At 40.5% G+C, this 13,773-nt stretch overlaps 1 protein-coding gene across 2 annotated transcripts in view; it reads right to left on the bottom strand.

Moving 5' to 3' along the window:
• Window positions 1–13,773, bottom strand: part of LOC131138839 (uncharacterized) — a 57,175-nt gene that overhangs the window by 25,325 nt on the left and 18,077 nt on the right. For both annotated transcript variants that reach the window (XM_078787790.1, XM_078787789.1), the window contains exon 3: window positions 555–698. The gene's annotated coding sequence lies outside the window, so the exon portion shown is untranslated. The remainder of the gene's footprint in view (window positions 1–554; window positions 699–13,773) is intronic.

Raw genomic sequence — 13,773 nt, 5'->3', positions numbered from 1 at the left:
ACTATATCAATATTTCAGCCTCTTCTATTTACATTTTCGACTGCGTTTTTTGTTTAATTGTCTTTTCACAAAGTGCCGCGGGCCAATAAAGAAACAAGCTGCAGGCTACAAATGGCCAAACGGCCGCACTTTGGGCGCTTGATTTTTTTTTTTAATTGGTCAGTTTCTCCAAATAAAATTCTGCTTCGGGCCCCAATTTTGTCAAGAGGGACCTTTAATACTCCCACAGAAAATCGGCTAAGCTGGAGAAGCTGGCAACCGGAATACTTACACTGTTTTGATTCATTTCATTATGCTCCCTACAGTATTTTCTCAGCCATGTTGTCAGTTAAAGAATAATAATTAACCAGTGCTGATTTTGGAACATTCCTGAGCAAACGTAACCTTGTAAACAAAGTATCGAAAACAGATGATAGGACGAACACTTCTCAGAGGTTCTAATTAGAATGAGCGAGCCAAACGATGACATGTCTGTGTGGTGTCTGTCTGTGTGTCTGATCAGCAGCAGATGTGTTTTGCAGCGTCGTGATAGCTGATTTGGAGAGAGCGCTCACCACAGACGATCTTCAAGATCTCAGTGAGTCGCTTTGGAGCCGATTCATGTGATGGTGAACGGGTTCATGGAAAGGTCCAATGAGGAGCCACATTAGTGCGCATCACTGCTGAGCTCTGCTGACCACAGCAGGAACAGGATCATTCTGCAAACAATGGAGGTGACACATTCACAGCTGACCTCAATGCACTGAAAACTATTCTAATCATTCAGTGTAATGAGGTTAAAGATAAACGGCATGCAACTTTTTTTAAAAAAACAAGGTAAAAGGCCATGAGCTGCATTGGCTGAACATCTCTTAGCACTCACAATATCTCGGGGAAATGCTATATTCATCAAGACAATCCGAGTATGAATGTGTCACAATAAGTCTTTGTCATTTATGCATATATTCAGTATTCCAGCTGCATTATACAGTAGAGTTCTGCTATTTGCTGGGATCATGTTCCTAGACCATCCATCCATCTTCTATACCGTCACAGGTACCCTGGACTCTCTCTCAGTCTTGGTGCAAGAGGCAGGATACATGCTGGACTGGTTGCCAGCCAGTCGTAGGGCACATTCAGACAAACAACCATTCACACCTACAGCATATTTAACACACACACACAGGCATATTTAAGAGTCTCCAATTAACCTATCATGCGTGTTTTTGGAATGTGGGAGGAAGCCAGCGTACCCGCAGAGAACCCACACATGCATGGGGAGAACATGCAAACCTCACACAGAGATGTTCCCATGGAGACAAAAACTGCAAGGCCAACATGCTCCAAAACCACAATAGCAAGTACAGTAAACCATGGTTTATTGCGATTAATTGGTTCCAGACCCGAATGTGATAAGTGAAATAGGATTCCTTACTCATTAATAGAAGTTACCTTTCAGAGTTAGAGCATGGAAAAATCTAAATATTGTTTTTAACACTATTACAGCCCTCTAGTTACAACAACACTCATCATAACCAATATAGTGGAGTAATCAAAACATTTAGAACATAAGACTTGTGCTTGTGTGTGTTACTACGTTTCCCCTAGGAGATTGAAAGAGAGGCAAACAGGAAGTGACGTTGAGAGTTGAGACTTCTGTGGGTTACAAAAATGGCCCGCAAACCTGCAATAAAAGCCTGTTGGTACTGTGAAAAAGTCTGTCATTGCAACATTACTGACACCGAGTGACCAGTGTAAAATACTCCACATCACTATTTTACTGCACCCTTGTAATACCTTATATATGTATTTTAGTTTATGCTTGAAAACGCTTAATGTATGCTGTACTGTATAGTGTGTTCTTATACTGTACATTTCATGCTTTGCTACCACAAAAAGAAGAAGAATCAACAAATATCTTTATTTTATTTTATGTACCTAGACATGAATTTAATTTTATGTAATGGATTTTTTGAGAATTTGTTGGAGTTGAAAATTGAACTTGATATGATTTTAATAACGTTAAAAATCCATATCAGCTTCCATCACTGCAAACAATATGAGACAGCGACTCCTTTGTATTCATGCAACAACAATACCAGATGGTTGCATTTCAGCTAGAATATTGATTGGATGATGTCCAATCATATCTAAAGAGAGTCAACAACAATTCACAATGAATGTGCGCTAATAAAAACCACAATCTTAGAGGCATGTGAAACCATTAAATGTGGCAGCGGATATTATGATCTGCTTAAAACAACCAAAGTTGACATAGTATTACAGTATTAAATCGCTCACATTTAGCTCACATCATATAAAAGAGAAAAAAGACCATATTATGAAACGTTTCCACTTACCATGCACTTCAAAATTAAAGATTTTTTAATTTTTCCAAAATTCCTAATTTTCCGCAGCTCAATATTAGCATACTACCATACTTTTTTTTTGCTATTTTCACAGGTAAATACATAAATAAACACTGAGCACTATCATGCTAGGTCTTAGCATGCCAACATTTACATGTTAGTGTTGTTAACATCCGAATGTTGGCATACTAGCATTTGTTTTGACATTTTCATGGGTAAATATATATATATATATTTATCATTATATTTATCGATGTAGCATGCTGACCTTAGCATATTAGCATTGTTTGCATAACATTTGCTAACATTACTATACTAGCATTTTTGCACCATTGCACCAGTATATTGCATCATATGGCAGCAACAGAACCAGTAAGAAGCAAGCTGCTCATCCAGCATTAATACCAGAGATGAGTTGTAAACAATACAAGGAGTGTAAACACCAACATCTGCGTAGACCAACCAACATTTTAAAGCGCATGCAGACGTAGATAAAGTCACTGCATGCTGACTCCTTTTGACTCTTCAAATGTAGAGTTAATAGGAGGTTGCCTAGAGCCACAGGTAATGTTTGTCCCAGTGGCAAGTATAGACCCCAGTACTTTAGCTTTTGTCGACCACACACCCAGTAACTATATGAGACTCAGCGGTTAATTGAATTGAGTCATATAATAGTCCGTAATATTGAGTAAGATTGCCAGATAAATGCTCATGAAAATGTGTTTCAGTGGAGCATGTTTGAGGAAGAAGACGTGCAAAACATCTTGGTTAATGTGGAGCAAACACTAACGCTGTTGTAACATTCTGGCTGCCAGCTTCTCATTTCCACAGGGTATGCTGTTCGAGGGTAAATACATCTTTTCTCGATAAATATGACAAGTTCCTGGCCGAGGTGAATAATGTGCTCGATTTCAAAACACCACCTAATGCCTTCAAAAAAGTTGGCCCACAAGACGAGTAAAGTTCTGCTGCCTGAGATTACAAGGGTCTGGGTTTTGGCCACATTGGTCTGTTCCTGCCAATCCCCCCAGACTGACTTCACGTCTTATTGGCCAAGCACCTTAAAAGGGAGCAGCCGGACGATGAAGTCATTTGGTGATGCTGTTGACTTGTGAAACTTGGAGTACAATCACGCTATGGACATACAACTCTGCATATAACTTGATTAATCTGCGTACAGAGACATTGTGGCATTACAGACATGACTTGATAATGTCTGTGTGCGCAGGGCTCCTAATTAAAACTCATGATTTATGAACAAGAGCAAGACGGCAGGATCCTGCTAATCTAAACCTGCTGTAGGCTAAACACTTGAAAACATGCTTGGAAAATGCATCAAATCTGGTCTTGTTCAAGGCTCGTTGTAAGGTCACTGCAAACTGCACGCTGTGCTCTGTTTGACATCACGCTAATTTAAATAGATACATATCATATGAGAAAGAAGGCTATGCACACTTCACGTTTATTAAATGCTACACGGTATTTTCTAAGTTTGGCCGGTATTGCATCCAACACAAACAAGAGGAGAAGATGTTTGATCAGCTCAGCCTGCCAAGAACCATGGGAAAGCTGGAAGGGTGCAAAGCAACAGCAAAGAGGATGCACAAAAAATGAGCATAAACAATGTGAGACAAGAGCAGCACCTATGCTTCCTGTTGGGGTGCAAGTGTCAGCAAAGGGGGAAAAGGAAGTCACATGCACATGAAAACTCATTCTCAGTTATTTTCTGCCATGTCCTCTCGAGGGAACTCCCCCAGAATTGAAATACTACTGAGAAACGAATAATACGTATTTATTGACTTATCTGTACTGTATAGACTGAACTCGAAAATGAAACCAAGAAAATACAACAAAATGGACAGTCAATGGTCAAATTGCATGTTGAGGCTGCACGGTGAATGAGTGGTTAGTGCGCAGACGACACAGCTAGCAGACCCGTGTTCGATTCCACCCTCGGCCATCTCTGTGTGGAGTTTGCATGTTCTCCGGTTTCTTCCCACATTCCAAAAACATGCTAGGTTAATTGGTGACTCCAAATTGTCCATAGGTATGAATGTGAGTGTGAATGGTTGTTTGTCTATATGTGCCCTGTGATTGGCTGGCAACCAGTCCAGGGTGTACCCCGCCTCGTGCCTGAAGACAGCTGGGATAGGCTCCAGCGCAGTATTCTGGTCACTAGGCATTGGTAGTGTTACACTGATGAGACATGACATTATCTTCAAACTGCATGGATAGAGTGAATGGTGGTGGCCGAGTGGTTAGCACGTAGGCCACACAGTCAGGAGATCGAGAAGACCTGGGTTTGATTTTCCGCTTGGCATCTCTGTGTGGCGTTTGCGTGTTCATGTGGGTTTCCTCACACATTCCAAAAAGGTTAATTAAGTTAAATGGTGACTCCAAATTGTCCATAGGTATGAATGTGAGTTTGAATGGTTGTTTGTCTATATGTGCCCTGTGATTGGCTGGCCACCAGTCCAGGGTGTACCCCACCTCTCGCCCGAAGACAGCTGGGATAGGCTGCAACACCCCCGCGACCCTCGTGAGGATAAGCTGTAGAAAATGAATGAATGAAATTGCATGTTGTGTACATGTTGGCAGGTCTGCACTAACATTGAAAGTACCCCCTGCCTCTGGCTGCCCCCGCCCCCATGCTTTATTTCTGTATGTTTATTTTTACAATGCTTCAAAGTAAAATGAAATTTTGCACCTTAAATCCAAACGACACTGCCTTTTCTTATACAAGATATGATACATTTTTGTTGAAAAATATCCTCATTTTGGGTGGCCACGGGTCATTTAGGGGTGACGGTGTGTCCCACAGCCAAACCAGTTGACAACCACTTGCATATAGGGAACTTCAAATTGTCACAAAGCATTGCACAACATTAACCTTTCTTGTCTGGCTCCTCCAATGAAACAGTGAAAAGATTCCAGTGGAAAAGAGATGCAGTTGTTAAAATTGGATATTAAAGTGTTGCCAATGTGGACTGACTTTTAAAGGAAAGCAAAGTAGACACCAAGCTTGATAAATGGATCCCCAAGTACATTCCTGCTTTTGGGTGCTTTGAGGCCATCGTCTCTCTTTGGAGTGTTTAGTCCCGAGTCCGTCTCAGATCATCACTATGCAGTTGTGAAACTCCAAAACTGACATGAGTAATGACTGAAATTTGCCCGATGAGTAATATCTGTTTTTCTTTTGAACAGAAGGGTAGAGAGGTGTGTGAGAGGCAACTCACTGATTTATCAACAATATTTAAGACAATATTATAAAATAGAACAAGATAAACAAAGCAACATAATTCTTCCCTTATTCCCTATTATTACATGCAATTGCAAGAGTCTGTAGTACAATAAAGTCAACAAAGTACAAACTACCGTACCAGTGGCCCTCATTCAAATCCTTTGACCTTTTCACCCTAAGCCCAACGTTGGAAAGGTGTCGGCTAGTCCAGCTTTATAGTGGCCCATGTTCACAAAACAGTCCAGTATGAAATGCATAGGGCAGAGCGCTTATCCGGCTTACAGACACGCCCATATAAGGAAGTCTGCCCCTCTTTGACATCACAAAGGGGCAGGGCTCAGGGCTCACTTCCAAATGCACAAACCTCATTATCTGAAACTTTGGCATCGTTTTACACAAGAATACGACATTCTAACTACATTTATAGTCAGTGTGGAAAAATCATAATAGGTCCCCTTTAAGCTATATTTCATACAAGCAAGGCCTTTATGTGTGTTTAAGAGTTTAAATTCCTAGAGAGCATTCTTAGCATTCAAAAAGTTAGGATCCGTTTCTCAAAAGAATGTAAATCGGAGAAGCGGACATGCTCATGGTGTCGTCTTGACCAAAACTAACAATGAATTATCATACCTCAGAGGTTAGAAATGCATGCAACTTGTGGTCAGTTGATCTATAATGTCACATGATTTACTAGACTCATTGCCAATACAGTTATGTTGGCTTTTTTGTTGTTTCCACATAAATTGGCATGTGTTACTGTTGTTGTTTTAGCCAACTGCCTTGATTATTCTTAAAAAAAAAAAATTAATATTGAAATGCAATGAAACATGTACTGGTGAGTGGAACCAGCTCGACCTTCAAATGTTTTAAAAAAGGTAATACAACATCATGCACTTCATGTTTCTATAAATGTCTTTCCTACAGGGCCTGAAAGAGAGGCGGACAGGAAGTGACATTGTGGGTTCAGAGTTGAGATTGTTTTCTGTGGGTAGACCTTATTTTTTTAAACAATGATTATTTATTAGGAATTATTGTATTTGGGAGATAATTCAAACTTGCAACAAAAGCCTGTGATTGCGACTGTATCGCACACGGCAAAAACAACCGCATGAGAGAAATTCTGCAAGTACCTTGAAGAAAAGGGAAGTTTGCCAGGCTACCAGGAGAGCCAGATAATAGGAAATTCCCTGTCTTAACTGAACGGATTGTGGTTCCACTTTAAAACCCGCAAATCCTTACATGAAATCTTCCCAAGATGTTCACATCAATGCACTGGTTCACCACTTTAAGCCCACACATCTTTGTTCATTTGTCAGCCTCTCCTAGATGTTGATGGGGCTGCTCTGTGCGGTCCTTACATGTTACAAGTTCGAAGCCTCCTGCTGCCTGCAGGCCCGTTCCGTTGTGAAAAGCGCTTGTGCTGCCAAATGCAAAGCGAGCACCAAAGAATGAGAGTGTAACCGATCTGTCTGCTTTACAGATGGCCTCACTCCAACCCCAGCGGACCTGAGGGGCTCGTTTGGCTCTCAAAATGTAACATGAATGCACACATACATCAAGAAAATGAGCCATGTTGCACTGGATACATGAAGAAGTCCATCATTAGAATGTGAGTGAGTCAACACTGCAATAAGCTGATATTTTACTATGTTTTGGCCAAGGGGATGTATACATATGGGCATAAAAAGCAAGGCAGCATAATACATAACAGAAGTGTGCAGGCGATGTGGGATCGTCTACTCGGCTGATGTCAAAGTCCCACGGGGGAAAAATGTCATGCCAGATGTTGTGAGCTGGCAAAAGAGCAACAAGGTCTTCTAGATATTCCATGTATCATCCATCCTCTCATCCTTTGTTGCATTTTCTCTCGTTTTTCTGCTTTATGGTGTTGTTTTTGGCCCTTGAGAAGACATCTGCTCATTAGCTCTAATGAGGCACACCAATGTTTCTGCTCTTTGGTCATTAAGCAAAGTCTAGCACTGATAATGAAAGGTGATAACTGTTTATCAAGTGCACAGAAACATTATCATGTTTGTTAAAAAAAAAACAAAAAAACCAAGCAGTCAATATTTTGGGTCTTTTCCGTTTTGAAAAGATTCCTCTTTTTTTGCAGTGCTTCTTATGTTGCAAGTATTTCCATTGCCCCTGAGGCAACATTGTTTACTGATGAAAAACTGCTGTTTCTTGAACATACCAAGAAGAATCCTCGCCCACAAATCACCTCTTGTGATTCTCGGGGAAAGTCTTTGCATTCACGCATAGAACATCTGTCAAAAGATGTTTGCTGTAGAAATTCATATTACATGGGCCATCTCTTTGCTGTTGTTTTGTGTGTTCAATTCTTCAAAGCTGATGTCCACATGCTTGGCATGTTACGAGCTGGAAGGTTCTAATCTCCATTTGGGCATCTCTGTGTGGACTTTGCATGCTCTCTATGTACGTGTGTGGGCTTTCTATATGTCAAAAACACGAATGCTAGGTTAATTGGAGACTCTGTATATGTGCCGCAAAGTCAACTGCAGCTCACCTCTGACCGTAATGAGAATTAGTTAATTAATTCTCAGGAAATATGCAAAAGGATGGATAACACCAGGCCAGCCCAAACCAGGAGAGAAAAAGAGTAATCTGACTTGGGGTTTAGGCAGGGGTGGGCAAACTACGGCCCGGGGGCCACATGCGGCCCACCAAGTGTTTGAATCCGGCCCGCCAGTTGCTTTCTAAGTTTTAACATACAAACTGCCAACATGACCTGCAAGTCGGATGTCTTATTTAGTAAAAAAAAAAACAACAAAACTGTAAAATTAAATTACATAGTTTGATGTGGTCTGATGTTTAAAGTGACATTGGAACATACAGCTGATAGTATAACACTTTTATAGATAAAATAAAAGGAAAAGTATAAGCATAAAATATTGTGTCTGTGTTAAATATATATTCTGGCCCCCCAAACAATTTTATTAACTTAATGTGGCCCACAAGTCTAAATATTTGCCCACCTCTGGTTTAGGGCCTCATTTTGGTCCTAGGAGGCCCTGATGGTGACAAGATTGGAAGTGAATGAATGGATGGATGTATGCTCAAGGTAACCTAGAACTGAACTGCTATAAAGTCTTCAAAAGTCACAAACAAGACATTGTATTGAACCATAATAAGTGACATACAGGGTCAGACAAAATGATCCGACACATTTGTAGGTTAAATAAAAGACAAGTGTTTTTATTTTCGAAAAGTACATATAATGCCATTGTTTATCCTTTCTTTTTCAGTTGCTGCCATGAATTGGACTGGTGAGCATCATGCTTTCATTGTGGAAACATTTATCAAAACAAACCAATCTGTAACTGCAACACAACGAGCGTTCCGTTGGCACTTCAATCTTGGTAGACATGATCCCGTAGCAGCTCCAAACACCATCTTGTTATGGGTTACCGACTTCAGAGCTATTGGATCTGCTTTGAAACAAAAATCAACTGGCTGACCTCAAACTTATTTCATTTTTAAAACATAATGAAACAGAATGGCATTATATGTAAAAACACTTTTGTTTCTTTAACTTATTTGCCTTTTATGTAACCAAATGTGTCAGATCATTTTGCCTGACCCTGTATTTGTTTTGGTTTCTATCCCAAAGGATGCAACAATGCAAGATATGCAGCAGTGACAGAAGCAAGAGCACCACACTGTTTTGCTACTTTGCTAATCTTTGGTGGAGGAGGCCAGACTATCTTGAATGTGAAACGCTTTTGAGCCAAAAGTCTGCTTTACATCCTAACGTGACGTCTGCTTTCTCTTTGGTGACCCGTGTTGTTAAAACCACACAAGAATGTCTGATTGCTATTAATATTGATCGGTGGCAGACAGCTGCTACAAATCAATGTCTGCACACTTTATTCAAATACTCTTTACTTAAAATAAAAATTCCTCAACATCTCTACCAAGGCGTTTGATCTCCAAACAAATGGAGATCAAAAACTTTCATTCATTCATTCATTTTCTACCGCTTTTTCCTCACGAGGGTCGCGGGGGGTGCTGGAGCCTATCCCAGCTGTCTTCGGGCGAGAGGCGGGGTACACCCTGGACTGGTCGCCAGCCAATCACAGGGCACATATAGACAAACAACCATTCACACTCACATTCATACCTATGGACAATTTGGAGTCGGCAATTAACCTAGCATGTTTTTGGAATGTGGGAGGAAACCGGAGTACCCGGAGAAAACCCACGCATGCACGGGGAGAACATGCAAACTCCACACAGAGATAGCCGAGGGTGGGAATTGAACCCTGGTCTCCTAGCTGTGAGGTCTGCGCGCTAACCACTAGACCGCCATGCCGCCGAGATCAAAAACTTGAACCTGTGAATTCCAAAGTTATATAAAACGGCGTCTAACAAAAATTCTAACAAAAATTTAATGGAACGCATGTCATCTACTAATGCACCTTGGGTAGTGCTTTTTGAAACCCACTGTGAAGATCCGGGGTGCATGAAAGTCCCACATTTTATCTGACATATCCATCCCAAAGCCAAGAGTAGTTGACTTTTCCTGTTAGCTGCTATTTGGCCCAAATATTACACTTGTGTTCTGTTTCTCCTCAGAAAAAGAAACAGGTCTATCTATGTTACTCCCTGCTTCAGAGACAGACTAACAACAATATGAACTGCGTTGTCTCACAGGAGAAGGTATTCTTCAAATTATTACAAAAATAAATCACTCCTATCGCTGTATCAGCACTGTCAGAAATAAGAATACGTCTTCATCCACAGGGAGTGAGGATTGGAAGCCAAATGCAGATTGCAAAACTGTTAATAGGATTATTTATTGCCAATAATATATCGTGTGAGTCGTTGGACCTTGCCCATCACATCAAAATTCCTTATGGTTTGGAGCTTTGCCTGAGCTGGTTTTCTCTTTCTGCGTTTGTGTTTGATGAGTGCCTGAAGAGGAGGGGTTCTGGTGGTAAAAAACAAACAACTATGGAGGTCTCCCAATACGTGCTGCTTTGTTTCAAAGCATCAAGTATGATTGATGCTCATGTTGTAACTATTGGGGGAGTGGGAATGGTCCCTGGAGTCAAGGTCATGACACAGTGAGCCGGGGAACATTTGTGGGTTTTTTTTGTGTGTGTGTGTGGATGGGTGGGGGGATTGTATGTGCTGGAAGACTTTGAATTCCGACAACAACATTCCAGCGACAAGGTCTGGCTTGCCACAAACGACCAGCATGCTCTTTGTCTTCATCTCCACAACATGGTATAGTCAAAAAAGTTGGCAACATCGGTGATGGTACACAATAGAAACATTGATATACCAAATCATTCATTCATTTCTTTTCTACCGCTTATCCTGACGAGGGTCGTGGGGGTGCTGGAGCTTATCCCAGCCGTCTTCGGGCGAGAGGTGGGGTACACCCTGGACTGTTCGCCAGCCAATCACAGGGCACATATAGACAAACAACCATTCACACTCACATTCATACCTATGGACAATTTGGAGTCGCCAATTAACCTAGCATGTTTTTGGAATGTGGGAGGAAACCGGAGTACCCTGATATACCAGTTAATAATTTTAAATAATTGACAGAATTCTATATTGCATATACTGTATATGTGCCAGCGTCACCCAAATTTAAAAAAATAAAAATCATCATATATACAGTACATATGGTGGCCGAGTGGTTAGTATGTAGGCCACACAGTCAGGAGATCGAGAAGACCTGGGTTTGATTTTCCGCTTGGCATCTCTGTGTGGCGTTTGCATGTTCATGTGGGTTTCCTCCCACATTCCAAAAAGTTAATTAAGTTAAATGGTGACTCCAAATTGTCCATAGGTATGAATGTGAGTGTGAATGATTGTCTATATGTGCCCTGTGATTGGCTGGCGACCAGTCCAGGATGTTCCCCGCCTCTTGCCCGAAGACAGCTGGGATAGGCTATGGAGGATAAGCGGTATAAAAAAATGGATGGATGGATCATACACTTTTTTCCCACTCCCATCTTTCATGAACTGAACTCAAAGATTTTGAGAACACAAAAGACCTTTTTCACACAAATATTGTTGGCTAAATCTATGCTCATCCAGGTGTGGCATATCAAGATGCTGATTTTTGCACAGAACCTTGTCCGTCGTTCACTTCAAAAGAGCCGACCCCCAAGAGCCATTTTGTTTGTAATGGAACGATTTAAAATTCAGAAGGGATGCCTTTCTGTAACTATGCAATTCATTTGCTATGTGCTGTCTGACGCCTTTGATGTGCAAAGGTTCTGTCTTTATTTCAGGCATTCTCTTTCCTAGTTAGGATGATAAATATTTTCCACAACATGTTCATGACCGACATCACTACAGCAAAAGACTTTTCAATTCATGTTTGTTATGATCAATGCATACCCAATGTTATTTAAATAGCAGTTAATTGGTTACAGATCCAAGTGACTTTCCGAGAAATAGGACTATAATATTAATAAATTGAATATTTTCATAGTTAGAGCTAAGAAAACCTGTGTATACATTACTTTAAACCATTATTAGAGCCCTGTAGATATGAAACAACACCCCATAGTCACAATTATAATCCTATTATTCTTTGTTTAGATTAGATGCACCTTTATTTGTCCCTCAGTGGGGAAATTTACATTGCGCAGCAGCAAAAAGGACAGAACCAGTTAAACAGTAAAAAATAAACATCTAAAAATAAACAATACAAACAGCCTAAAGTAATAACAGTTTAATAGTATTTTATACCACATTGCTAAATGTACAGTCTAGAGCAGGAGTGCTCATTAAGTCGATCGCGATCTACCGGTCGATCGCGGAGGTGGTACTGGTCGATCGCGGCGTGACATTAAAAAAATATCATCCTAGCATCAATGCCGTCACTTGATTGATATACAGGGCAGCCATTCAGATGACGACTGAATGTTGCCCTTCGGGTGACCAATCAAATCAAACAACGTCTCTAAGTGCAGCAGAACTTACGATGTCAGCCTATCATCCATCCCCGTTACTTGATTGACATACAGGACAACCAGTCAGATGACAACTGAATTTTGACCTTTAGGTCACCGCTCATGCGTAAACAACGATGCAAAGTGCTAAGCTAGTCGGCGAATTGCGTCAGATTTTAAGCCCTCGCTAAAGTTTATGGTCACTAAAATGAGTGAAGTAGCTGGACCAAGTAAAAAGGCAAAAACATATCACTTCCATACGGAATGGGAGGTGGACTTTTTTTTTCACAATGTCTTTTTCGAAGTGCGTTTGCCTGGCTAACCTGGCTATCAGCAGCTACTGTCCGGACTATGCATCCCTGGCTGATTCAATTCAGTGCAAGTCATCAAAGTAAACTCAGGTAATTACAAAAAATGTTAATAGTTAATTATGTGTGTTTTCCAATATTGGCTCATTTGGTTATGTAAGGTACATCAACATACATTGTACGTACAAATAATCCTCAATACATTTGAAAATAAATAGATGTTTTGCATTTTTGTAGTGGGTAGGTCATTTTGACTCGGTCATTTTAAAAGTAGCTCGCATGCTGAAAAAGTGTGAGCACCCCTGGTCTAGGGAATCACTGCAGGTACACAGATGTCTACCACTTTAAGCATATCATGCAGGTGAGCTAACTACTTAGCTTCCAATTTATTCTAAACTTATGAAAGGGGTTCAAGCCAATAAATTACCACTTCCTCACAGAATGTGAGGGAACTGTTCAATTCAGATACAGAAGATGGGACTTGTGACAAAGATAATTTAAATAATACAGTGAATGTATTGTTAAATAGTAGAATAAAGTTCAACTATACTCAGTGTTTTGCTTCCGTTGCCTTTTTTTTTTTTGTAGCCCGTATGTTTTAGCATGTCCCTTATATGTAGTACAGTGCACTTTATGGTGTAGAAAATAGGGCACCTAAAGTTTTGCTTTGATGCATTTGTAGTAGATTTGATAGTGGGCACTGGTTATCATTATAGGTGACATTATATTGTTGACAGGGAAAATTGTCTGTTTTGTTTCAGCCACCTCAGTCTGGGATGGTTTTAGGGAAACGGTTCACATTCCATTGTGATACTATCAAGTGTCATTGCACAGCATCGTTTTTTTTCAATTTATTTTCTTATGTCAGTGCAAGGCTTTCATTTAATTGTTTCATGCAGTCCACTGTGCATACGTTTTTTTCTTTTTTTTTTTAA

Source organism: Doryrhamphus excisus, linkage group LG21 (assembly GCF_037039965.1).
Source record: "Doryrhamphus excisus strain RoL-2023G ecotype Guam linkage group LG21, RoL_Dexc_Guam_v1.1, whole genome shotgun sequence".
NCBI lineage: Eukaryota > Metazoa > Chordata > Actinopteri > Syngnathiformes > Syngnathidae > Doryrhamphus > Doryrhamphus excisus.
The sequence above is the reverse complement of the archived record's forward strand: the minus strand, read 5'-3'. Positions and strand labels throughout refer to the sequence as shown.